This window comes from Equus quagga, chromosome 12 (assembly GCF_021613505.1).
Source record: "Equus quagga isolate Etosha38 chromosome 12, UCLA_HA_Equagga_1.0, whole genome shotgun sequence".
NCBI lineage: Eukaryota > Metazoa > Chordata > Mammalia > Perissodactyla > Equidae > Equus > Equus quagga.
The window spans coordinates 58,125,388-58,152,811 of record NC_060278.1 but is presented as its reverse complement, the minus strand read 5'-3'; the positions used below and the strand labels follow the sequence as shown (position 1 = coordinate 58,152,811).

Genomic DNA, 27,424 nt, shown 5'->3' with positions numbered 1-27,424 from the left:
AAGTGAGTGGTGAAAGTGGGTGTCCTTGTCTGGTTCCTGTTCTTACAGGGATAGCTTTCAGTTTTTCTCCATTGACGATGATATTAGCTGTGGGTTTATCATACACAGCCTTTTTTATGTTGAGATACTTTCCTTCTATACACATTTTATAGAGAGTTATCATAAATAGGTGCTATATCTTGTCAAATGCTTTCTCTGCATCTATTGAGATTATCATGTGATTTTTATTCTTCAGTTTGTTAATGTGGTGTATCACATTGATTGATTTGTGGATGTTGAACCATCCCTGTATCCCTGGAATGAATCCCACTTGATCATGGTGTATGATCTTTTTAATGTATTGTATTCGATTTGCTAGCATTTTGTTGAGGAGTTTTGCATCGATGTTCATCAGTGACATTGGCTGTAATTTTCTTTTTTTGTGATGTCCTTGTCTGTTTTTGGTATCAGGATAGTGTTGGCTTTGTAGAATGAATTAGGAAATTTCCCTGCCTCTTCAATTTTTTGGAATAGTTTGAGAAGGATAGGTATTAAGTCTTTGAATCTTTGGTAGAATTCACCAGGGAAGCCATCTGGTCCTGGACTTTAATTTCTGGGGAAGTTTTTGATTACTGTTTTGATCTCCTTACTGGTGATTGGTCTATTCAAATTCTCTCTTCTTGATTCAGTTTTGGAAGGTTGTACGATTCTAAGAATTTATCCATTTTTCTAGATTATCCAATTTGTTGGCATATAGCTTTCCATAGTATTCCTTCATAATCTTTGTTATTTCTGAGGCATCCATTGTAATTTCTCCTCTTTCATTTGTAATTTTATTTATTTGAACCTTCTCTCTTTTTCTCTTTGTGAGTCTAGCTGAAGGTTTCGCAATTTTGTTTATTTTTTCAAAGAACAAGTTCTTGGTTTCTTTTATGTTTTCTGTGTTTTTTTTTAGTCTCTTTTTCATTTATTTCTGCTCTGATTTTTATTATTTCCTTCCTTCTACTGACTTTGAGCTTCGTTTGGTCTTCTTTTTCCAGGTCCGTTAGGTGCACTGTTAAATTGTTTATGTGGGATTTTTCTTGTTTGTTAAGGTAGGCCTGAACTGCTATAAACTTCCCTCTTAGAATTGCTTTTGCTGTATCCCATAGATTTTGGCATGTCGTATTTTCATTTTCATTTATCTCCAGGTATTTTTTGATTTCTCCTTTGATTTCTTCATTGACCCAATCATTGTTCAGTAGCATTTTGTTTAATCTCCACGTATTTGTCGCTTTTCTGAGTTTCTTCCTATAGTTGATTTCTAGTTTCATACCTTTGTGGTCAGAAAAGATGCTTGGTAATATTTCAATCTTTAATTTATTGTGACTTTTTTTGTGGCCTAATATGTAATCAATCATGGAGAATGTTCCATGTGCATTTAAAAAAGAATGTGAATGCTATAGTTTTTGGATGGAATGTTCTATATACTAAGTCCATCTGGTCTAACAAGTAATTTAAGGCCAATGTTTCCTTTTTGATCTTCTGTTTGGATGATGTAACCCTTGGTGTAATTGGAATGTTAAAGTCACCTACTATTGTTTTGTTACTGTCTATTTCTCCTTTTATGTCTGTTAATAACTGCTTTATATATTTAAATGCTCCTATGTTGGGTGCATATTTATAAGTGTCATATCCTCTTCTTGGATTGTTCCCTTTATCATTATGTAGTGCCCTTCTTTATCTCTTGTTATAGTTTCTGTTTTAAAGTCTATGTTGTCTGATGTAAGTATTGCTACTCAAGTCTTCTTTTCTTTGCCATTTGCATGGAGTATCTTTTTCCATCCTTTCACTTTCAGTTTGTGAGTGTCTTTAGGTCTGAAGTGTGTCTCTTGTATGCAGCAAATATATGGGTCTTGTTTGTTTATCTAGTCAGCCACTCTACGCCTTTCGATCGGAGCATTTCTCCCATTGACATTGAAAGTAGCTATTGATAAATATGTACTTATTTCTATTTTGTTTCTGGGTGTTTTGGCGGTCCTTCTCTGTTCTCTTCCTCTCTTGCTCTCTTCCCTTGTGGTTTGATGGCTTTCTTTAGTGTTATCCTTGGGCTCCTTCCTCTTAATTATTTGTGTATTTATTATAGCTTTCTGGTAAGCTATGTATATAGTAATCTATACTAAGTGTATTGTCTCTTTAGTTTGACCTCTTGCTAAAAGCTCTACTCTTTTGCTACCCTTTCCCACATTTTATGTTTTGGATATCATATATAACCTCTTTTGTGTGTGTGTGTATCCATTACCTTCTTATCATTGAAATAGATAATTTTAGTACTTTTGTCTTTTGACCTCTATATTATCTTCATAGGTGGTTCATCTGCTATTTTTACTATATTTTTGCCTTTATTAGTGATTTCATTGCCTTTTTTTAAAAAAAAATAATTTTCTTAATCAGTTGCATTTCTATGCCCAAATAACAAAGTAACAGAAAGAAAACTCAAGAAAACAATCCCATTTACAATCATATCAAAAAGAATAAAATATCTAGGAGTAAATTTAACCAAGGAGGTGAAAGACCTATACAATGAAAACTATAAGACATTATTGAAAGAAATTGATGATGACATAAAGAAATGGAAAGATATTCCATGCACATGGACTGGAAGAATAAACATAATTAAAATGTCTGTACTACCTAAAGCAATCTACAGATTCAATGCAATTCCAATCAAAATCCCAATAACATTCTTCACAGAAATAGAACAAAGAACCCTAAAATTCATATGGGACAACAAAAGACCCCAAATAGCTAAAGGAATCCTGACAAAAAAGAACAAAGTTGGAGGCATCAAAATCCCTGACTTCAAAATACTCTACAAAGCTACAGTAATCAAAATAGCATGGTACTGGCACAAAAACAGACACACAGATCAATGGAACAGAATTGAAAGCCTGGAAATAAAGCCACACATCTATAGATAGCTAATCTTTGACAAAGGAGCCAAGAACCTACCATGGAGAAAGGTAAATCTCTTCAGTAAATGGTGTTGGGAAAAGTGGACAGCCACATGCAAAAGAATGAAAGTAGACCATTATCTTTCACCATAAACAAAAATTAACTCAAAGTGGATTAAAGACTTGAAGTTAAGACATGAAGCCATAAAACTCCTAGAAGAAAATATAGGCAGTACACTCTTTGACATCAATGTTAGAAGCATATTTTTGAATACCCTGTCTACCCAAGCAAGGGAAACAAAAGAAAAAATTAACAAACAGGACTACATCAGACTAAAGAGCTTCTTCAAAGCAAAATAAACCAGAAATAAAGCAAAAAGACAACTCACCAAATGGGAGAAAATATTTGCAAATCATATATCCAACAAGGGGTTAATCTCCAAAATATATAAAGAAATTTTACAACTCAACAATAGAAAAACAAACAACCTGATCAAAAAATGGGCAGAGGATATGAACATTTTTCCAAAGAAGATATACAGATGGCCAAAAGGCACATGAAAAGATGTTCAACATCACTAATCATTAGGGAAATGCAAAGTAAAACTACAATGAGGTGTCATCTTACACCTGTTAGAATGCCTATAATTACTATGACAAAAATAGCAAATGTTGGACAGGATATGGAGAAAGGGGAACCCTCATACACTGCTGGTGGGAATGCAAACTGGTGTAGCCACCATGGAAAACAGTATGGAGATGCCTCAAAAAATTAAAAATAGAAATATCATATGACCCAGCTACCCTACTACTGGATATTTATCCAAAGAGGTTGAAATCAACAATTCAAAGAGATTTATGCACCGTTATGCTCATTGCAGCATTATTCACAATAGCCAAGATGTGTAAGGAACCCTAGTGCCCATCAACTGATGAATGGATAAAGAAGATGTGGTATATATTTACAATGGAATACTACTCAGTCATAAAAAATGATAAAATTGTCCCATTTGCAACAATGTGGATGGAGTGTGAAGGTATCATGTTAAGCAAAGTAAGCCAGACAGAGAAAGATAAACACTCGATTATTTCCCTCATATGTGGAAGATAAACAAACACATGGACAAAGAGAACAGAGTAGTGGTTACCAGAGGTGAAGGGGTTAGGGGTTGGGCATAAGGGATAAAGGGGCACGTATATATAATGACTCACAAACAATAACATACAACTGAAATTTCACAATTTTATAAACTATTATGACCTTAATAAAATAATTTTTTTATTGACTACTTTGAGGTGACTCTGACAAAAGATGTGCATGCCATGTAAACTGAAAACTGTAAAACATTGCTGACAGAAATTAAAGAAAATCTAAATAAGTGGAGAGATGTTTCTCGTTCATGGGTGAGAAGACCAGATTTTTTATATTGATTCTCCGCAGATTGATCTATAGATTCAATGTAGTCCCAATCAAAATCTCAGTGGGCTTCTCTGTACAAATTGATAAGCTGATCCTAAAATATACACGGAAATTCAAGGGCCCTAGGAGAATCAAAACAATTTTGAGAAAAAAGAGCAAAGAGGGATTAACCCTATCTGACTTCAAGACTATTTATAAGGCTAAAGTAAAAAAGACAGTGTGGTACTGGTATAAAGATAGACCATTAGATCAATGGAGCAAAACAGTCCAGAAACAGACCCGTACATAGACGGACAACAGATTTTTGGCAAAGGTGAAAAGGCAATTGCATTGAGAAATGATAATCTTTGGGCAAATGGGGATCAAACCATTAGATAATCATATGCAAATTATGATCTTTGATTCCACCACATACAAAAATTAACCAAAAAGGGATTCAAAACCAAAATGCTAAACCCAAAACTCTAACATTTCTAGAAGAAAACAGGAAAAAAATCTTTATAATCTTGTGTTAGATAAAGATTTCTTCAATCAAACACCAAAACCATATCCATAAAAGAAAAAAATTTATAAAGTGGATTTCAACAGAATTTAAAACTTCTGATCTTCAAAAATTAGTTAAAATATTGACAAGCCTGTTAAGAGGATGAAAAGTCAGACTGAAAGAAAATATTTGCAAATGATAGATATAATAAGGGACTTGTATTCAGAATATATAAAGAATTCTCGAAACTCAATAATAAGGAAAGAAAGCCCAATTTTTAAAATAGAAAAAACACTTCAACAAAGACTATATGTGGATGACAGAGAAGCCCATGAACAGGTGCTCAATTTTATTAGACATTAGGGAAATTCAAATTAAAAGGCAAGATACCAGTACTCTCCTATTAGAATGGCCAAAATTAAATATACTGACCATACTGAGTGTTGGCAAGGCTGTGGAACAATTGAACTTCTTGTACATCAGGACAGAAATGTAAAATGTTGCAGGTACTTTGCAAAACTATTTGGCATTTTTTAAAAAACTAAACGTATATATACTATATATTCTAATCAATCCACTCCATACAAAAACTTATACAAAAGTGTTCATGGCAGCTTTATTTGTGGCAGCCCCCATATGGAAACATCTCAAATGCCCATCACAGGTGAATAGATAAGTAAATTTTGGTATATCCATCCAATGGAATATTACTCAGCAGTAAACAAGAATAAACTACCATTACATACAACAACATGAATGAATCTCAAAATAAGTAAACTGCATGAATGAAGCCAGGCAAAAAAGAATACATACTGTCTGATCCTATTAATATAAAACTATAAGATGCAAACTGCTCTACAGTGACAGAAAGCAGATCAGTGGTTGCCTCTAGGCAGACTGGTGGGGAAGAAGGGCAGGATGGAGTCAAAGAAAGGTCACTCAGGAAATTTTTGGAGGTGATAGATATGTTTATTATCTTGAATGTGGTGATGGCTTCACAGGTATATACATAACGTCAAAACTGATTAAATTATACACTTTAAATACATGCAGTTTATGATATGGCAATTATATCTCAATAAATTTTTTTTGCTTTTGGTGAGGCAGATTGGCCCTGAGATAAGATCTGTTGCCAATCCTCCTCTTCTTGTGTGAGGAAGATTGTCCCTGATCTAGGATCTGTGCCAATCTTCCTCTATTTTATATGTAGGATGATGCCACAGCGTGGCTTTATGAGTGGTATGTAGGGCGGCACCCAGATCTGAACCCATGAACCCTGGGCCGCCAAAGTGGAGCACACGAACTTAACCACTATGCCACCAGGCCAGCCCCAATAAAATTAATTTTTAAAAGAGGAGTACACAGAATTCAGGTTGTAGCTAGAGAGAGAGGTTTTGTAGCCATTGTCTTGATGGCAACAGTTTAGGAGTCCCTTAAAAGGGAGTCAGAGGGCAATAATCCTGCTGACAATGTGTGGAGAATTTGAGTACCACCACATATTTACAGTCAAACTGCTGGGGTTTGAATCACAGCCAAGTTAACTTAGGACATGTGAATCTTTGGCAAGTTCCCTCATCCAACCTCATGAAATTGTTGTGAGGATTTCATAAATCACATAGTAAGTGTTCAACAAATGCTAACTTATGTTAAAATTGGGGTTGGGGGTTCATAGGTTTGGTCAGCTGCTCAAAGAGGTCCATAACTTAGAAAGCCAACAACTTCTCTGATAACTGAAGCTGTGGAAGGGTATGAAATGACTCAAAGATAGGGTGCCAAAGTGGATGAGAAAAATGAGCACAGATGCTTGACGGAATATCTGAACTTAAAGGACAAGAGAGAAAGGAGAAACCAGATAAAAAAATTGAGAAGTAATGAAGAGGTGAGAGGAAACCAGGAAATGACAAGGTCACAGAAGCTAAAAGAGGAAACATTTTCAAGAAAAAAAAAATTATCAAACTCTGCAGCCATGTGAAAGAAGCTCAAATATAAGAAAGATCTGTTGGACTTGACAATAATGAGTTTGTGTTGACTTTTTCATTGAGATGTAACTGATATGCATATATATCAGTTTCAGGTGTACAACACCATGACTTGATATTTGTATATGTGTGAAATGATCACAACAAGTAGTCTTGTTAACGTGTTGACCTTTGAGAGAACAATTCACCAGAGAGGTGGGGAAGCAAGGCATATGACAGGAGGCTGTGAAAGAATGGTTAGGAAGGGTTGGCAAATTAATTCAGACAACTTTTGAAGAAATTTAGAAATAAGTAAAAAAAGAAATAATGCTACAGTTGTAGGCAGTAGCAGGGCAAAGAATATTCTCGTGTTAAGGACTACCTGAGCATATTTTCAGGACATAGGGAAGAGGCCAGTGAAGAACAAGGGATCGAAAAAGAGAAAAGACGAGTGAACTGTTTCAAAGCCAGGTTTCAAAAGACATAAAAGAGAACAGGAAATAGAGCACATACCGTTGTCTCGCAAAATACCAAAGACCTTACATGTTATGGAAGCTGGAAAGAAGCAAGGAAGAGTGAGGACCAGAGACCTTTTGAGGTGAAGAGGAGGAAAGTTGAGGTCTCTGGTATCGTTGGGCTGATAACTGCTTCATTATAGTAATTACCAAGGTCATGATCAAAAAGAGAAGATAACTGGACTGACATTGCTGACACCAGAATGGTAAGAATTATCAAAAGTTTACTATTACTACATATGCTGTGACGTGCTGTACACATATTTGTCGAAGAATTTAAAGAAAGAAAGAGTATTGCAATCTCATATACCTGACAACAGATTCTATTACATACTCAGAGTTTTAATTTGTTTATAAAACGTAATTATATTGATGCCAAGAGCTGGAAGCAATGAACCATGTACGTGCAACCAGGAAATGAGGGACCTGGTTATTAAGTACGTTGGTTCACAGAGAACTAGCCCTTGGTTCTACTTGTGAGTCTGTCCCATGACCTTGGATAAGGTGCTTTGCCTTGCTGAGCCTCAGTGCCCACCATAAAGTTCGATACAGCTCTAATGTGGTCAAATTAAATATCTTTATTTCAATTCCAGAGATGATAGCATCCTTGGTTTATTGAGGCTTCCCAAATTTTTTAATCCCAAACAAAATATGCTATTCTCATCAGCGGATGAGAATAAATAAATAAAAAAGCCCAAAGTCAACTGCCAAGCCACTGTACCTCGGGAGTTCAAACTCTTCATCAAGTCCTGCAGTCACCCTTAATTTCCAACAGATAAAGGTAGAAGCAGCCATCTGGCTACTTGGTCCTCCTCAATCACAGAGACAGAATTGCCCTTCTGGCTTCACACAGGCCATCCTAAGCAAAATGCACAGTTTTATTTTAGAAATAAAATTCTAAACTATTTACCTTCATGATATTTTCCAGAGAAACTTGACCTCACTTCAAGGAAAAAGTGTGCTTTAGTTCAGAAGGACTAGACAACAGTAGTTAAATATGAAGTTTCTGGAATCGAGACACCCGAGTTTGAATTCCAGCCCCACTGCCTACTAATTACAGCTTAACCCCCCAGCCTCCCTTTCTCCATCAGTAAGATAGCATCTTAAAAATTGTAACGAGCACATGCATTGAATACACTTAAGATAACATCTGGCATATCGTAAGTAATAAATGTTAGTTATTCTTAATAGAAGTACACTGCATTTGGGGCAAAATATTTTTTAATCACTGAATATTTCTTCTGTTTGGATAATATTCAGTTGGGTAAGTTATGTTTTGCAGGCTAAATATAAATTAGTTTTAAAAATCTTGAGAAAGTCATGGTCCCACAAACGACCTTTGAATAAAGGGTGGCATTTGGAATAGCTTCTGAAGTAAATCTGATAAATCTTCCACTTATCTTTTCCTCCCCCTCCTTTCCACCCACCCACCCCCTCCACTCTGCTGAGAACCAATGGTCCAGGCACTGGTTCTTGTGGAAGAGCATTAGTAAAGGGTCTGGAGATGGGGGCAAGAGCCCATGAAGACCCGGGTATGCCAGGTTGAACAGCTTAGAATTTATGTTACAAGCAATAGAATGGCACTTCAGAGTTAAACAGGAAAGAAAAAAGATTGAACATGCATGTCAGAAGATAATTTCATCACAACTATAAAACAGAGACTGGCAAACTTTTTCTGTAAATGGCCGGATAGTATGTTAACTTTTGCAGGCCTTTTTGCAACTGCTCAACTCTGCTGCTATAGGACAAAAGCAGCCATAATCAATACGTAGATTAATGCGTGCTGCTGTGTTCTAAGAAAACTTTATTCACAAAAACAGGCAGTGGTAGCAGACAGAATTTGATGCTGCAGAGGATGAATGGGAGAGGATAAGACAGAACCAGTCAGGTATTCCAGTGAGGTAGCTGGCAGAATTGACCGCAAGAAATGCTGAGGCTTGAAGGAAGCCATTAACAGAGGAGACAGAGAGGAGGGAATAGATTTTGAATATCTGTGGGAGATAGAAACCACAGGTCTTAGTGACCCGCTGGATACAGGAAGAAATGATAACGAAGATCCAAAAGCTGGATCTGACTTGGGTGATGTGCGCATGCGGTACTCCCCCACCAATAATGAGAAAACTTTTGGCCACAGAGCTACCTCTGAAGAGAGTCTAGTACATGAGAAACCTCTACTTTCTGGCCACAAACTGGAGCCCTGACCAAAATTCTCACCTCCATCCTGGACCAGTTGCATAATTTCCGGGACCTACTGCAAAATAAGTGAACATGGAGGACTCCTTGCTCAAAATCGTTAAGGTTTTCAACACAGTAACAGCAGAGCATTACACCAAGCACAGAGCCTTTCTAAGCACTGGGCCATGTGTGACGCACAGGTCCTAGAACCGTGAATTTGGCCCTGCCCCTGTCTCCAGCCTGGCATCTTTCAGGGTAGGTCAGCTACTGTCATTCCAGAAAGACGCTACTTTTACAAAATTGAACCTCTAGTCGTGTTCCTTTTGACTGGTGGATTTCAAGCATGTTTTCCCACGGTGGACTGGCTTCACTATGCTGATAATTAAGGAGCTTTTTTTATTGGGGTCATAACTTTTTAACATGCCTCCATAGCCCATTTCTGTTAATCTCCAAACCTGACACATAGAATAAACAGCTATACCACGATGATGATTTCAGTTTAAAGGAGCTCTTATTGTTTTCTCCCTCCAACTTACATTTAAGGTTTTGAGAGAATGGCAGTAGGGATTCTCCATCAGTCACGGAGAATGCCTTTTGAGGGTGAGCTTCTCTCCATGCCTCAAGTCTACAACTGCATTTTGGGAGCTGCTTTGAAAATGAAGTCGAGCTCCGAAATGCTAGACAGCAAGCTGTGTGCCAAGGTTGCTCTTTCCGTGGGGGCCTATAGACGTCTCAGAGCTTAAACCCACTAGGAAGCTTGGAGAATATTCTGTGGTCAGTAAAGAAGACTTTCTCTGACCAGGAGTCCAGAAACACATGCTGCCTGTCCAGTTTATCCACCATTGTTTTGTGCCCTTAATCAACTCAGTACATCTTCCTCATCGGTGACACATGAGGTCTGGATCATCAAGACTGAAAATTCACTCTTTGTATTACCTTTGCTCTCATCCCGCAAAGCTTCTGAGGCCATATCATGTCAGGATATTAGATAATCTACATCTCATAACAAAGAGCAAGTGCACATAGAAATGTCATCTTAGCTGACTTCAGTGCCCACATACACGTATACTCCACCTACAATCAGTTACTCTCTTCTGTACCAAGAACTGCTTCCTTCCATTCGGAGAGGGGAGAAACTGGCTACCCACATGCCGAGATTCCTGCAGAGTGGTCCCCTCCATAGGGTTGCCAGATAAAATACAGGACACCAAGTATTTGCAAATATTTGGGACATACATAGACTTTAAAATGTGGTGTTTATTCAAAATTCAAATTTAATTGGGTACCCTGTGCTTTTACTGCCAGATCTGGCAATGCTACACCTCAACTGAGTGGGAAATTGAGCTATATGACTTCTAAAGTCTTATCTACCCCTGAAATACTCAATCTAGACATGATTTTACCATTTCCAGTAAAACAAAGTAACACCAAACAGTAAAATTTAAGAGAGGGAAGATAGTGATTCAATAGATGAAGAAATTCACCAATCATAAGTTGAGCTGTACCCCAAATTGTAATCCATTAGTTAGCACCCCATCACCACATCGGATGACCCAAATGGAGTCGAAACTAGTGGTCTACAAAGTGGGATGCGCCCACCATAGGAGATACTCAAAGTAGTCCATTGAGGTAAGGAAGAAAAAACGAGAACATTCAGTTTTTAAATAAGAAAGAAGTATTGGACTATTATTTAACAGAAAAATTGAGCTTGGCCCTCTCTGTCTTGGTCAGGAGTCAGGTATCCAGAAAGACCTGTGATGGTTTCACAACATGCGGAATCAACAGAAAAATGTGTATATTAGTCTTCTGCACCTTGAAAACGGACAGATGAAAACGTTTACAGTTTTAGTGCTTTGTTTTGCCGCAAAGGTCATGGCATTTACAAACATTTATAAAAGTCATTTTGAAAACTTAGATTTTTCCCATGCAATTTCTGCAAAGTTTAAATTCATTTTCAAAAATAATAAAACTGCAAATCTTCCAATTATTGTGCAACAGGAGACATCAGCGATGGCAGGAATTTAGTGGATAAATTGCAACAAAAAACATTTGCTTGCTTGGCTGGATGAAATTTAGTACCATAATTTAATAAGTACAGTTAATAATGCATTTTTTCTTTTGGATCTATATATCAATGTGGCATATATTATTCAGTTTTGACAACTATTATAACCAAGTATCAGAATTTCTTTATCATAAAATTTTTTGACAATAGTGAAGCATTGCCATGATATTTTTCACATATGAAAATATTCTTATATATCTTCTTTGTGAAAACAAAGCAATTTTGATATTTTACTTACATGTTAATAATATTTCAGGGAAATTAAAATGTTTTGAATCATTCATAAATAAAATGAAATGTACTACAAATTCTTATTCATTTGATCTTTACCTCATCCTTTTAAAAAATTTTTTAAATTTGACTATGTTTCAAAATTTAAATAATTTATAAATGAATAATATCCAGAAATCAGAGATGTACACTTAAAAACTTCTATTGATAGCTGTGTAGTAAAATATATGTTCAGCAGCCTGCACAATTCTCTATCATAGATATTTAGGAGACATTCCAAAATTAGGTTGGGGATTTATTCTAAATCACTCTAAGTTTTGTGACTTTTTTCTTCCACGCTGAGTTTATTATTTTCATCAGTTCTATATTATCTCAAGTAAAACTGCTTTTTCTTTTGGAGAAGTGTGCGGTCTCTTTTTTTTGCAAAAAAAGTTAAATTTGGAGACTCAGGCCGGAACTATTCTTAAACTGCCTTTTGCGTCAAAATTTAGTGGAACATGGGTAAATCTTTATCTTTTCTTATAATACATAGTTCAACAGTGCTGTTTAATATCTAATTTAGCCATTTCTACTGTAGATTAAACCTATTTCTTTTTATTATAACTACCCCCCAAAGTTAGTTATAACTCTGAGTTTGAAGATGATTGCTATGTTCTGACCTTTAAAAAATAGCTTTGTCATTTTTAATTTGGTAAAAGAGAGTGCTATTTATTCTTTTTCTTGCTCTCTTTTGTTAATTTGCTTATTTTTTAAAAAAAAATAATGCATTTGTAAAGTAATTCAATTAAAAAAATCAATCATTTTTGTATTTGGGAATAAAAAGTTAACCAACAAATTCAGAAAATATTAAATGGAGCAAAGAATGGATGACTTAGGGTTCCTTAAAACTGATATGACTCTGGAAGAGCTGAAAAGAAATAATTAGACTAGAAATGCTAGTAATATGCATAAATGTGACTTCTCTATTAGTGGCAGCTCAGTCTCAATAATATAAAGTTAAAAGCCTTCTTTAACTTAGAAAAGATAGAGATTAACAACTTCATGACAAATGAAAAATAGTCTCAATGCTTTTAGGCCATATTTTACAGGAAAATTAAGGAAATATTTTAGGGGTCTAAATTTATTGTTGAATGTCGTTTTCCTTTGTAGGAGGAGACAGTGGAAATGATGTATACGTACAGAAAACTTACACATATTTTATTTTCAATCTGGCTAAAGTAAATGAGTTTTCTAAAATAACTACTCTTATGAATGTTTTGGCGACTTATCAAAAAAAGTCCTTAGAAAGTGAAGAAAGATAAAAACATTTAAAATGGCTCACTGTGCTACTCTTCACTGACAGCAGATTATGCAAGTAAAATGGCCTCTGGACCTGAAGGCTCTCAGATCTTGCAGGTGATGTGGCTTCTTAGGGTTGCACTCGATCATAGACTGCTACAGTATACTATATTTAAAATAGGTGTTACTGAAAAATTCTCACCACTTCTGTGGTTACGAAAAGCACCCTGAGAAATATGAAAAAGAAAAAGAGGGAATGAGTAAAGAAAGTAAAGACCCAAATGAAAAATTTTAACATAATAAACATCCTATTTTCTGTGATCTTTCTAAGATCATAAACTCCTTTACCAGGATCATCTCAGCATTTTGCCTCAAGCTAATTCCGTTCAATTTTGAAGGAATATACGGAGATCTAGCATTCTACTTTATGCCCTAGTTCCCAGCACCTCCTCCTCATCCATCTGAAAAACTTATCTTTTTGCTCATTTGTTGTCTCTTTTGTGGAAACATCCATGATGAACCTAGAATATTTTATGCAATGCTATCTCACTGATTGTCATCCATATGTTTAAAATCCTGTTTTCTCAGTTGGAATATGAGTTCTTCAAGGCAAGGCATACACCTTATTCATCTCCATATGTCCAATGTTTAGAACAGACCAGCTCTACATGATAAATGTCTGAGAAATTCAAAAGAAAGAAAGAAAGAAAGATGAAAAAAAGAGAAAAAGAGAGAGGGAAAAAGAGAGAAAGACAGAAATAAAAATAAATATTGGTTAAATGAATGGATAAATGGTATTAGAGGGGGTATTGGGTGTGTCACAAGTTGTTATTAGAGTTATAGAAAGAGCATAGCACATTTCTCGTTTAAGATCCCCTGATAGACATGCAATAGACTCAACCCTGAGCATTGGATGGAGTGAAATCCCAATACAGTAGCAATAAAAACTTAGTACTAAATCAGAGCTAGGCAGATGAGTAAAATAGAGCTGTCAATCCAAAGAGCCTAAGCAAAAAGTCAGAATTCAAGTCATAAGCAAAGGAATGGAAATGAGGGAGATCAGAGGAAAGAAGAGAAACAGAACTAAGAGAAATCCCAAAGGTAAAGAGAGTAATTACTCAGTTCTTTGTATGCTGGTGATACTAAAGCTCTTAATCTCAAGTTCATGTGCCTGATGTACAGTAAGCCAATCACTGAGACACCAGCACTTGGATGTAGAGAAAGTTTTATTTAAATTGGCCAAAATGAGAAGGCAGAAGGATAAGTTCTCTCAAATTCACCTTAACAAAGGAAGAAAGCAGAAAGACTTTATAGAGCTAAGGGGCTTGGGAGGAGGAGTTTCAGAGAAGCAAAGGGGAAATCTGTGTTCCTGTCACTCCAGATAAGCCCTTGGGCAACTAGAATTTGGGGAATCAGCAGCTGGAGGCTGGTTACCCGGTGGTTGCAACTTCTTTAAAGGCATTCTTTTTCTTCTGCAAAACAAGCTCATAAATCCTTATCACCCTTGAATCACCCCTCAGGTTAAACAAGAAAACAGCAAATTAACAAGCTTATAATGGTGCATGGGTTAACTTCTTTTCATCTGTGTCTGTGTTGGAAACAAGATTGAAGGGTACCCATGCTCTTATTAAATATTTACAGTAACCCTCTGGTACTCAGCTTCACTGGTAAGACCTTAGCACTGCATAGTGACTGACTCAGATCCTGGATGGGCTATTGAGTGCAAGTATTGGTTCAGTTGATGACCAGATTCTTGACTTTTAGCGGGACATTGTCCTCATTTGTAAACCAGGGATGACAATAATACCTACCTCACAGGGTTGGTGTGAGAATTAAATAAAATGTGTCTGCAAAGCATTTAGCGTAGTTCCCAACACATAGTCGGTAATAAATGTTAGCTATTGTTACTAGGAGGTTATGATTCAATTTGGACAGATGAGGTAAAATAAGAGATAAAAAATATATATATATGGGTTCTAGGTAGAGTGACAGCATTTATCAGTTTGCTTAGATCAGTCCTGGTTTATATATGTTGTCTTGGTATCTTATTTGGTTAGTATGCTCTTTCACTATCATAGAAACTTAAAAAATTAAAATGTGTTAGAATATCTTTAGAATATCAAGATAGGGAATAATTTTCTTAAACATGAAATGAAAGATACGAATTATAAAGAAAAAATGTTAAATACAATTGTCATATGTAAAATTTCTAAACAAAAGACAAATATCCACCCAAATTAAAAATTGCACCAGTAATAAAAAAAATGCAAATAAACACAATGATGATTTTGCTTCTATAATAGCACAGAGCTGGTTGCAAAGCAAACCTCCCACAGGGACCAAGTAGAAAAGCTGGACAAATTGCAAAAGATTTAAATTAGAGTATGTTCTTTGGTTATAGTGTCAAACTAGAAATCAATAGTGAAAAGGTAGCAAGAAAATACCTACATGTTTAAGAATTAGACAATATATTTCTAAATAATGCATAAGTCAAATAGCTAAATAAAATGTAGATACTATCAATGAAGATTAAAATATGACATGAAAACATTGGGAGGTAGCTAAAGCCATGCTTAGAGGAAAATTTATAGCATTGATGACTATATTAGGAAAGAAGAAAGGCTGAAAAATAGTGAATGATTTTTACTAATCTAAGTTCTCATTTGAAGATTCTTGAAAAACCAGAGCAAATTAAACCCAAACAAAGTAGAAGAAAGGAAGTAATAAATATAAAAGCAGAAAGAAGCAAAAGGAAATAATGTAAAACAAATTAACAAATTCAATGTTGTTTCTTTAAAAAAACTAAGAACAGTGATAAATCTATATTGACAGACAAATTTTTTTAAAAGGTAAAAATAACTAGTATCAGAAATAAAAAAGAGGTCATCACTACAGATATTTACTCCAGAAAGGTATATACACTCAAAGACCAAAGTAATTCACCATATTAATGTCATAAAGGAAAAACATTGTGTGATCATTACAATAGATACAAAAAGGCATTTGATAAAATTCAATCTATTCAAAACAGTACTAAATTAGGAATAAACTTACTAAACTAGGAATAAAAGGGAATTTCATTAATCTGATTAAAAAATGCACAGCAAGCATTATGTTTCACATATTCATATATTACAACAGAGATATTAAAAGCTTTCCTCCTTGAATCCCAAATGAGACAAGGATGTTATACCATTTTCCCAAATCGGAGAAGAAAAATCAGAATCTCATTTAGGTTAAAAAGGTATGTTGATCCTAAAGCATCTGAATCTATTTTCTCCCAGGGATGGAGGAGGCAAGGAGAGAGGGAGAAAATGGCAGAAGATAATTAGATTTCTCTCAACCTTTTTTCTATTTTTTTTTTTAATGTGAAAAGGCATTTAAAAGAGAGAAAAAGGTGAGTAGTACCAGAGGCTGGTATTAAAAGGTAGATGCTGCTGGTGTGAAAGAAAGAAAGAGAACATGACAGAGAGCCAGACAAGTCCTGTGATTGACAGAGACGCAGGAAGAAAGGCAGGGGATGCCTGGAAAATGAAACACTGGGAGACAGAAGGGGTAGGTTTGAATGTCCCTATGTTTTATGTTTTGCTTCTATTTCATTTTTTATTGTGGTGTAATAAATCCTCCTAAATCCTGGTACAAATTAGATTATGTGCTTTTCCCTGAGTCAGACATAGCCATTGTCTCTTTTGACTAGGATGAAAAATTATCAAAATAAATAAAATGGCCCGAGATGATTCTAATTTCTTTGAAATCCCCCCAAGTTAAAACCAACTGCTTCTCTCTATTATCACCCTAACATCAAAACAGTCAGCCACACCCTGAACTTAATAGAAATATAGGAATATAAACAATGGTAACCTAACACAGTAGAAAAAACTCAATACTCAATGACAATTTATAAATTGATATTTTCAATTAGTATGACCCACATTATAATAATCATTAATAAATCTGCTTATTCTAACTAAATTTAAGACTTGGATTTCAAGTAAGTGAGATGACTTACTCTCTGTTGTAGCTCTGACAAGTTGACAAACAATAATCTTTCACAATAGAGCCTGTGAGAAAAGAACCACTCACACAAGCATACCCCACAGTGCAAAATTCCACTTGGTGGTATGTCTGTGTTCACTCCGTATTTGTATTAAATTGGTTGGGTCACTTAAAAATTACCATCAGAATTATAATATAGACAAAATAACTAGTAAATGGCATTTTGCATCTGGTCCTGTTGGTGTCTTATGGACACAGCCAGTAATTCTTGGCAAAATCGAGGACTCCTAGCTATAACAGTGGTCAGCAGTATGGACTATGAAGTTCTGGATTCAATCACAAATGGGCCATTAAAAGCTAACTTTATAAAAAAATAAATAAATAAAACCACCAATCTGTTGGCTGAGTTTTGCCAGCGCCTCTAGAACTCAGCCTCACCAGTCCACTATAATGAAGACAGTAAACAGCCTGTTATTACATTGTTGTTCCTGTGGCAAGCAAACAAAGATACATTGAAGTCAGGCAGGTAACAGCATTAGCTCCCGAGTCATTTTCCAGACTTGACGGAGCCAAATATCACGTTGCCGATCAGCACAGAGCCACACAGCTGTTTTAATATGTCTTGCCACAGGAATTGGCTTACAGCCACCAGAGCAGGGTGGTGTAAAGGAAGCTGATTCTGGAGGAAAGGAGTGAATGCTTTTGCCTCCCTGGAGTCTGTTTATTTGTATACTTTGCTGTACAATCAGTATTTTAAAAGACAGTTCTAAATTTAGATCTGCCAAGTCAGAACTCTTGGAATATGGTTTTAGTCTAGAGAAGATAATTCTGATATGAAACTCTCGCTTGAAATCTTGAATCTCCCCATGAGTCCATCCTAAGCATGAAGGCTCATAGACCCCGATAATGATATATTAAATTTTAAACATTTGATTTACTGGTTTTAATTTTTATTATATTCTACAGTTTTGGAATTCTGTACACCCTTGCAGCTTTGCAGTATGTGCACTGTCTCCAGAAGAGAGGGATTCAGTTTTTAGATATCAAAATTCAAGGAAAGAGAAGATAATTAAAACTAAGATATATATCAAAAAGAATTCAAGTCTGTAGTTTCTGCACTGTACTTTTAAAGCTCACCTTCTTGCTACATATATGAATTTTATGTCCTCGCAAGAACACAGTATTTTTCTATTTTACAATGATTTTTCAGCAAGTAAATCAAAACAAGTTATTTAGATTGTTTTGGTGATAGAAGAAAATATTTACCAAAAAGCCCATTATGAGTAGCAACAGGAAGTAGAGCATTTATGTATGATTATTGCATTTGGAGATAATTTTATAAAGCAGAAAGCCAAATTTTTGAGAATTCTATCCCCCATAAATAACCTGCCATAAATAATAGAAGATCTCCTGTCTTTTTCTGAGCTGTAAAATGGAACTCTCTGGGTAATGCACTGCTATTTCTCATATTGCATTCTTTATCCTTACAGACTCAGGCCTCTGAAAGGTTGAGCAGGTGTATCTAGGAGTCAGGTAACATGAAACTTTGTCTTCTCTAGTTACTGTTTCTCATGCTGGACATACAAGCATTTATTAATTTTTTTCTCTCTAGGGAACATTATATCCTTTAAATAGGTGCAATAAATGTCACAGTCATCCGCAAGAGGTACATTAGTCATTCAGATGAGGGGAGGGTGGAGTGTGGTTGCATATTTGGGAAAGTCAAGAAGAGTTTCTTTCCATCTAAGTTGTGAAATGTCTTAAAAGCCTGTCCAGATGTTATTCACCTCTGATAACTCTTGAAGCTGGGATATTGCTCAGCAAATTTGCCTTGAAAATATCTGTTGCTTAACTGAGTTGGTGCTTCTCATTTCACTCACTGATATACAAATAGCAATGTTAGCAAGTTGTGCCTTCACCCCCCAGCTGGGCAAGGCTGTGTGGTACAGCTGCTGGCTGTTCCTCCAGTTGGGTTGACACATACCTCTGAGGACACGGATGGGATGCAAGACGGTCTGGAAGGCCATAGGATGAACATGGGGCATTTTCTGGAGTGGCAGTTTTACTTGAGGGAGGGGGAGAGCGAGAATCAAATAATTTAAAGTAAATTGGCAGGTAGGTTATTTAAAAAGATAATATTGAAGCAAATATGTAATGGAATGATACACTAAATTTGCACACATTTTAAGATAAACAAATTTTGAATACTTAATAGAAATGTCACGCTTCCGCAGGACGTGTTCAGCGACAGCATCCCATACCGTCCATTTCTTCTGCTTTGGGGACCACTTTGGTGAGGAAGTGTGAGAAGTATGACAGAACAGGAGTAACGCTGAGCTTCTGGTTTTCCTCCTGCTCACAGTGTGAACCTCGTCAAAGCCTGCCCCAAATCTGCAGAAAACGGCCGAAATACTGTCACCAACCCAGCACAGAGATTTTTTTTAAAAGAATCAAATATGATAAAGTAGGTAAAAGCCCTTTATGAACTGGAGAAGTAGATTTTTTTTTCATTTATTTATTCTTTTATTTAGCAGACATCTATTGAGCACTTACTGTGAGACAAAACTCCACTCGGTGTGGTTGTTCTCTTCAAGGGGCCTCCAGGCTAAAAGAAAAGAGAGATGAACGGCTCAGTCATTTCCACACAGTGCCTAGAGGCCAATGAGAGATGTTTGCTCTGAGTGTAGTGATGACAGGAGGGAAGACCTGAGGGGTAAGGAATAAAGCACGGAAGATAGCTCAGGAAAGAGATTTCTGGGCAGAACGGACACGAAGAGGCTCAAAGCAGAGCACATTTCATTAGCTAGAGGGATACCATGTTTGAGGAGTCCGCACAGACGTCTGTTTTTCTCCAGCAATGTTTCACATGGATGGACAGGTAGTTGGAGTTTTGGAGGTTCAAGGTTTCCCCAGGTGATTACAAAAAGGGGTTTGAACGTACAAGCAAAGAAGTGACTTCATGGAAGAATCAGGAAATCTAAAGGAGACTCGGGGGACATCGCTGAGAAAGAGCATGTGATGAAGTCAACAGAGGCATGGTCTGTGTGAGGATGGAGAATTGCCCGAGTGTGACCCTGAAGCAAGCAGAATTGAAGAGGACTCATTACACCCAAATGGAGCTTCAAGTCCTGAGGGAAGAGCAGGTTTCACAGTGGTGTGGAGAGAATCATCCCAGCTTTGTGCAACTAAATAGTTGGAAGGATCCACAATGAAATGTTAATGGTGGTTATGGCATGGCGACAGAATTTTGAGCCAGTTTTATTTTATTTTCCCTGTCTTCTATATTTTCCAAAATTTCTTCATTGACTATATATTGCTTTTGCAATTGAAGCAAAATTAAAAACAGCTGTGGTGGTCCAGAGATCTAGGCATAAAACCAAACAGGTGATGGCAGACAATCTTTCCCAGACCGGGAAAAACGGGGAGTGACCTTCAGCACTGGGGCAGCATCACACGCTGATTCTGAGGAGGACAGACATGCCACATTTATTGTACTTCCTTCACATCTCTGCCCTGCGCCCATCCTCCCCTCTCTCACCCGGAAACACACATCAAAACTCACACGCACAGTGAGAAACTCCCACACCAGCACACACAGATACTCACTTTTGCACTTCCTTTTTCTTAAGATGACAAGAAGCTCTATATATCATTAACACAGGCGACCACACCCAGTACTTTTATGAACATGTCTGCATGGCTATGGATAGTTTTGACTGTGTCCTTTGTTGTCACAAGGTAGGCTTTGGCACAAGTTAATGTGCTGGGCAAGCTAATTTAAGTCAAAAAAATTCCCTGTTGAATAATTCGTCTCCCTCTCCTGCCTCCATATTCCCACTCCCATCTTTACTTCCAGTAAAACCATCAAGAGAGAGAAATTTATTCCTAGTCCAGTCCTGGAGATGTGGTGGGGCCAGAGGACAATAGATAATCCTGTAACCAAATTCCAGGGATTTTTCTCTGAGTAATTCATCAATGCCACCATCCAGGCAACTGGGAATTTCTCTCCCAAAGACCATCCTCCTGAAATCCATCGACTTTTCCCCTTACAATTCTTTAGCACCCTGTTACTTAAAATTCTGGTTCCATGTCAACAAAATACAGCACACGAGATTGATTACTAAAAAAAGTTTATTTTAAAATCAGTTTAAAGACGTAGTAATAGGTACAAACCATATAGAGAGCACACAGTCTTTTCTATGAACTACTTTTTTCATCTTCTTCCCTCATCTAATCCTAGCTCGTTGGGTCTCATTCCTTTTTGGCTGGTTTATTCTGCCCCATCCAAGGGCTGTTTTTTCTTTAGCCCCATGTTGGTCCTTGGAAAAGGACATTCTTTTGGTCAGGCTGTAGATCCTAATTCCAGTTTTAGATTGGGCGGGATGCATCTTAGACTCCACCGAATGGGATCTCCTAGATTTGGTGCACAAATGTTCTCTGACATGACTTTGGATTTGCTTTCCTAGACTATTCCTCCTTAATTCTGTGGTCACTTGGATTATGCATTCCAGAAAATGCAACTCACATGAGGTCAAAAAGTCCTTGAGACCTTAAAGGGAGCCAAGATAATGTGCACAGGGACCGACTTGCTGAGGAGGCGTCTGCATAAACAGGAATAATCCTAGCCCTGACTCAGACAGACCTGCACTCAAATTCATTCAGTGCCATCTCTTAGCTGTACGACCTTTAGAAAATTATTAGCTTATTTGAACACTAATTTCCTTAACTAAAAATGGGATTCTAATCAGCTAATACAGCTGTTCTGCGTTTTTAAAGAGACCTTGTGCAGCCGGTTCCCAGCACAGTGACTGCAGTGGCATGTGGCGGTTTGCCGCCTTCCCTCTGCGCCCGCTCTTTGACAGTGACTATCTTTTAATCTGTCACATGTCAGCCATAATGTTAAAAGGAAAAAGCCCCAAGACCAAAAATTGGGGGGAGAAAAATATTGTACTGCCTAAGAATTCAGATGAGAATTGTCAACAGGTGGTCCAGCATTCCAGTGACACCAGAATTTCTTGGGACTAATCTAAGGGCAATTTGAGGGTAGACTCAAACACCCAATTGCTCCTAGAAGCAATCTGACTTTCTTGAATAAGAAAGAATCTCCTCAAGTCTCTTTCAAGCCCAGCCCAGCCAAGACTCCATGGACCACTCCCAGTCTGGAACTGAACCACAAAAAAAAATAAGGAGAGAGAGAGAGAGAGAAAGAAAGGAAAAGAAAGAAAGAAAGAGAGAGACAGAGAAAGGGAAAGAAAGAGGATAGAACCAGTTGAATTTATTGGAGGAGAGACAAAAAAAAACTCATTCTATTAATGTTCACCTTATGGCATCCTGCAATCCTGTATTACACATCCAATAAAACCATTAATCTATAGAGACACAAATCTCCCTAACAAAATAGTATTACTTCTACTATTTTATTTAGGCTTCAATAATCTTCAAAGTTATCAAACAAGATTTCTAATTGAACTAAAACAATCAGAATCTGCTTTTAATCGTATTTTTTTTTAATGTAAACTCTCTTTCTCTTCTCTGTGACCATTTCTTTCTCCAACTCTTCTTTTCTCTAAATTAAGAAAGTAAAATCTCTGCCAGAAGAAAATACTCAGAAATAGACCTCCAGATAGATTCATCTCAATAAGAAATCAAGGAGAGATCTAAAAAGAAACAAAGAAGATGGGAACCTTGCCTTTGGACCTGCTACTTTTTCTATCTTGCTGGTTTAGGGGCCTCCTTGATTTCTTTTAGGACTCAGTTTCTGAATTTGGGTGTACTGAATTTTCCAGATTGAGTGATGAAGAGTCATGCGCTTCAGTTTTTCTCCTTGTCTCTACTGAGACCACAGTAAAGAGAAGAGGAACCCAAAGCAGATGAAAAGAAATTAAGGTCCCTTCTGGCAACAGACCCAAAAGTTGAGAAGGAACTAGGTTGTGAAAGCGAAACCATCGATGCATCTACCGCAGTCAAGACGTCTGTTTTCCTTTTCTTAAATGTTTAACTTTCCTTAATAAATTTAAATTTTAAAAAGCTATAGCAGATTGTAGAAAGGGCTAAGGTAAATTTTTCTGAGTGTTTCTCTGCCAAATCTAACGCTAGAAATTTCAGATAGAATATTTCAAATTCTATCTATAAAGGGAATGAAAATTAAGTTCAACAGGCACAAAACAGAAGACTAGCCAGTGATTTGGAGTTACCCATGATCTCTACCATCAGCCGTGTTCTGCCACTCTCTGGGTTACTATGGGTCCACTACTTGGTGATGATGATAATGGTGATGATGATGGTGATGGTGATGATGGTGATGCTGATAGGAAGTAAAAGTCAGTTCCATCCTCTAGAGTTCATCACCAGGGCACCCCAATTCTGAAAAAGATTTACTCCAGACCACTCCCTAGGCTGCTTCCTAGCCTTCATTTTTACTAACAACTTTGTTTCTCCCAGCTCTTTTGTGGTAAAGCCTAATGGCAACACATAGATAATTCAGCAATCAAAATTGAGCTTTAATTTTAAGCTTTTGCATAGTGTGGAAGCTCTTTGGAGTCAGGTGGACTATTCAGCACTGGAAGCTCAGGGCCGACAGCAAGAGTCCTAAAGCAGAGCCCCAAGTCCCCAAGTCAGTCTTGAGACCACACTGTTCTCATGAATCTTTAAGATTGCAGATTGATGGACAGGGTCACCTGCATTCCCAACATTCTACATAAGATAGCTATTTTCTGCTCTGTAACAGCAGCCCCAGGAATGGGCTTCCTGTAATGGGAGCCATCATGGACAGATAATTTTACTTAAAGCCTTTGTATTTTATAATAATTATAATGACCCTGTTCACTGTTTTATTCTTAATACTTAGAATAGTGCCTACCGGGTAGTAATAGATACTTGTTGAATGAATGACTGTAGTGCTTGCATAGTGATAGACACTTAGCTTAATGACTTTTTGTACATCATCACATCTAATCTACAAGCTTACCATCACCCTACAGGGTATTAGGTATTACTCTCTCCATTTACAAGTAAGAAGATGAGCCTCAGAGGGGTCAAGCAACTTGCACAAGCTAGAGACAGAGCTGTCTGATTCTAAGACTCCTGTAGCTATGCACCATCATCCCATCTTATCCTCAGTCTTAGAATCAAGGATTATTACGGAGCCATTTGATAATGATCCTAATGGTGACAAAATAATTAACTCACGTTACTCTAAAATATTCTTTCAAGAAAATTAAATTTCCCTATGCTTATTCATGCATTCAGGCAACAAATATTTATTAAGTTTCTACTACTGTGTGCCAAGGACACTGCCAGGCTCTGGGATGGTGGAGACAAAGAAGACCTGAGTTCCTGTCCTTAGACAGCTGGAAACCCACACATAAGTAGAAGATCAGAATATATACAGTGGGCTGAGCACCATCGCAGAGAGATGCGTAGGGTATTGTAGGCATTCAGAGGAAGGAGATCTAATCCCCCTTCTTCCAAATACATCAAACAAACAGTGTGAATTAAGACAGCACAAGGCTGAAAGTACTCTGGCAGATTCTCAGGCACAGATTCAACTGAGATTATCTCATGACAACGTCTGTATTCAGGTGTTATACATATTCATTGCTTCAGTCTCATTTGTCCTTTCTAATCTTGGTGAACTGTCACTCATCCCTTTTCTAGTTTAAAAACTCTGCATTTTTTTTTCTGCTGAGGAAGATTTACCCTGAGCTAATAACCACTGTCAATCTTCCTCTTTGTTTTTCTTAAGGAAGATTTGCTCTGAGTTAACATCTGTGTCGATCTTCTTCTATTTTGTCTGTGGGCCGCTGCCACAGCATGGCTGCTGACGAGTGGTGTAGGTCTGTGCCCAGGTGCTGAATGTGGGCTGCCAAAGTAGAGTGCACTGTACTTAACCACTAGGCAATGATCTGGCCCTGTGGGGTTTTTTTTTAAGGGTTCAAAACTCTATGTTAAAATTCTCTATTCGCAGATATTTAATTTTCTAATCTTTTGATCATATTTGCTATTCTCTTTATACCCAGTACATTCATTTTAAATTATGGAGCTAAAAATTAGAATCAGTCCCCTAAAAAGCATTGGAACCATGACACATATCACATAAAATAGGAATGCTCCCACTATTCTACTTCTGTTTGTATGTCCCAGAGTTACGTGGATAGATTTCTATTTGTGCAGGCAATTCTTGAATAACTTACCATATTCTTGTTGTACAATCAAGTCCCTTAAATTACACCATGTGCAATTTTTCCATTTCCCCTTTCTTTCTTTTCTTTTTTTTTTTTTGGAGGAAGATTAGCCCTGAGCTAACATCTGCCACCAATCCTCCTCTTTTTGCTGAGGAAGACTGGCCCTGAGCTAACATCTGTGCCCATCTTCCTCTACTTTATGTGTGGGACGCCTGCCACAGCATGGCTTGACAAGTGGCACGTAGGTCCCCACCTGGGATCCGAACTGGTGAACCCTGGGCCACTGAAGTGGAACTTGCGAACTTAACTGCTGTGCCACCAGGCTGGCCCCTCCCCTTTCTCTTTTTGATCACGTTCCTCCAATTCCACCACAGCTTTTGGATTTTCCCTGCTTTTAGAAGTGTCCACATGTTACAGGTTTTAGGTTCACATCTAAGCAAATTAAAAGTAGTTTAGGAGAAGAAACGAGCTCACAAACAAGCTGCAGCTTCTAATTAAACAAGTCACTAATTCCAGTGTAATTTCTTTGTACTTACAGTAAACAACCAAAAATATTTGTCTGTTTCTACCTAAATACCTGCCTTAACGACTGGATCCCACATTGTGTGTTTCTTGTCACGGCAATCACAAAACAAGGATGCTTTATAGGAGTTCACGTTTTTAAAAGATTGTGAAGCTATTTTGAAAAGTAATTAAATTATTATTATTCCAACTATCAGCAAAATACTTCAGATGCTTTTTGTAGCTACAACAGTTAGCTGAAAATACAGAAACAGCCCTATTCCACACTTTTTTTAGGATTTCTCTCTGATTTGTAACTGTATTTCACTGAAACTCTTTTACCAAAAAAAAAAGAGAGAAAGAAAAGGAATAAAGCCATGATAAAAAGCACTTTGTAGTAGTTAATACTTTTGTATGACACTTTGGATCTGCATATGCAAATACACATGTATTTGTTACAGATGATAGAGGATAGATAGATAGATAGATGATAGCTAAATTTTCTATATCTAGGATTTTTTTCCAAGTGCTTTTCATATATCAAATCATTTCATCTTTACAACTCAATTATTTTACAGCTAAGGAATTGAAGGTACAGAGAAGTTAGCTAACTTCCTGGAGGACGCAGAGCAAATAAATGGCAGAAGTAGGTTCCAGAGTAGCACTGTCCAATACAAACATAACATGAGCCACATATGTAATTTTAAACTTTCAAATAGTCATACTAAAAAATGTAAGTAGGTGGACTAAATTCATTCTTATACATTTTATTTCACCCAGGATATCCAAAGTATTATTTCAACATTCAAGTAACAAAAAATAGTTGAGGTATTTTTACATTCTTTTCTGCATACTATATTTTCAAAATCCAGTATGCAATTACACATATGGCATATCTCATTTTGGAGGAGTCGTAGGCAGGTATGGCAAGTGGCTACCATTTTGCGCAAGGCAGCTCTAGAGTCTGAGCTGTTTTTTTTTTTTTGATGCTTGATATTGATCAATCTCAGGCTTTAAAATGATGAAGTTTTAAAGTTGGATTCGTGGATTTAGCTTACATAAATATACATCAGTTCTAAATAATAACGCAGCATTATATGTCTATTTTGACCTCAGAAGGTGCAGGATGAACACAAAGTGGGACTTAAATATTGCCTACATTTGATGAGATGGGAACCAATTTCATCAAATGAGCCCAGCCTCCCCCAGCTGCTCACATCGCACCACGTGCCTTGGTTCCACCCTGCAACATCAGGTCCCCTTCCCCCACTGCCACTCACTTCCTTCTGCTTGAACATGCAGCTTCCTCTTGATCTAGACTGTTCTTCCAGCCAACCCTTCGCTCTTTCTGTGAGTTTCTAACAGAGACCTTCTTGACCTTCAAGTGGTCCTTGCAAGTTCCCTAATATCCTTGAACACTCTCCTGTACTAAGGCTCTCCTCCATCCCCTGTGGTGAGGTGCATCTTTGGCCAAGATGACATCTTTGGAGCCAAAGTCACAAAACTGAGAGTGTCCCAGAACACAGAGAGACTGCATGAGGATGGGACCTAGCCCAGGCAAAAGGCTGCGCTAGGCAACCCTTTTTCTAGGTCTGGTTCTTGGCACTTTCTCTTTAACACATTACTGCCCTTGTTGAGGTTTCCGGGACATTCTCCAGGGTCACCAATGGGTAGCTCAATAAGTGTTCCTTCTTTCCCTCTCCCGT

At 37.1% G+C, this 27,424-nt stretch overlaps 1 long non-coding RNA gene across 1 annotated transcript in view; it reads right to left on the bottom strand.

The window, feature by feature from the left end:
• Window positions 1-19,148: 19,148 nt before the first annotated feature.
• LOC124249158 (uncharacterized) overlaps window positions 19,149-27,424 on the bottom strand; it is a 47,732-nt gene continuing 39,456 nt past the window's right edge. The window contains exons 3-4 of the long non-coding RNA XR_006891285.1: window positions 19,588-19,639; window positions 19,149-19,425 (exon numbers count right to left, since the gene is read on the bottom strand). This is a non-coding gene — a long non-coding RNA (uncharacterized LOC124249158). The remainder of the gene's footprint in view (window positions 19,426-19,587; window positions 19,640-27,424) is intronic.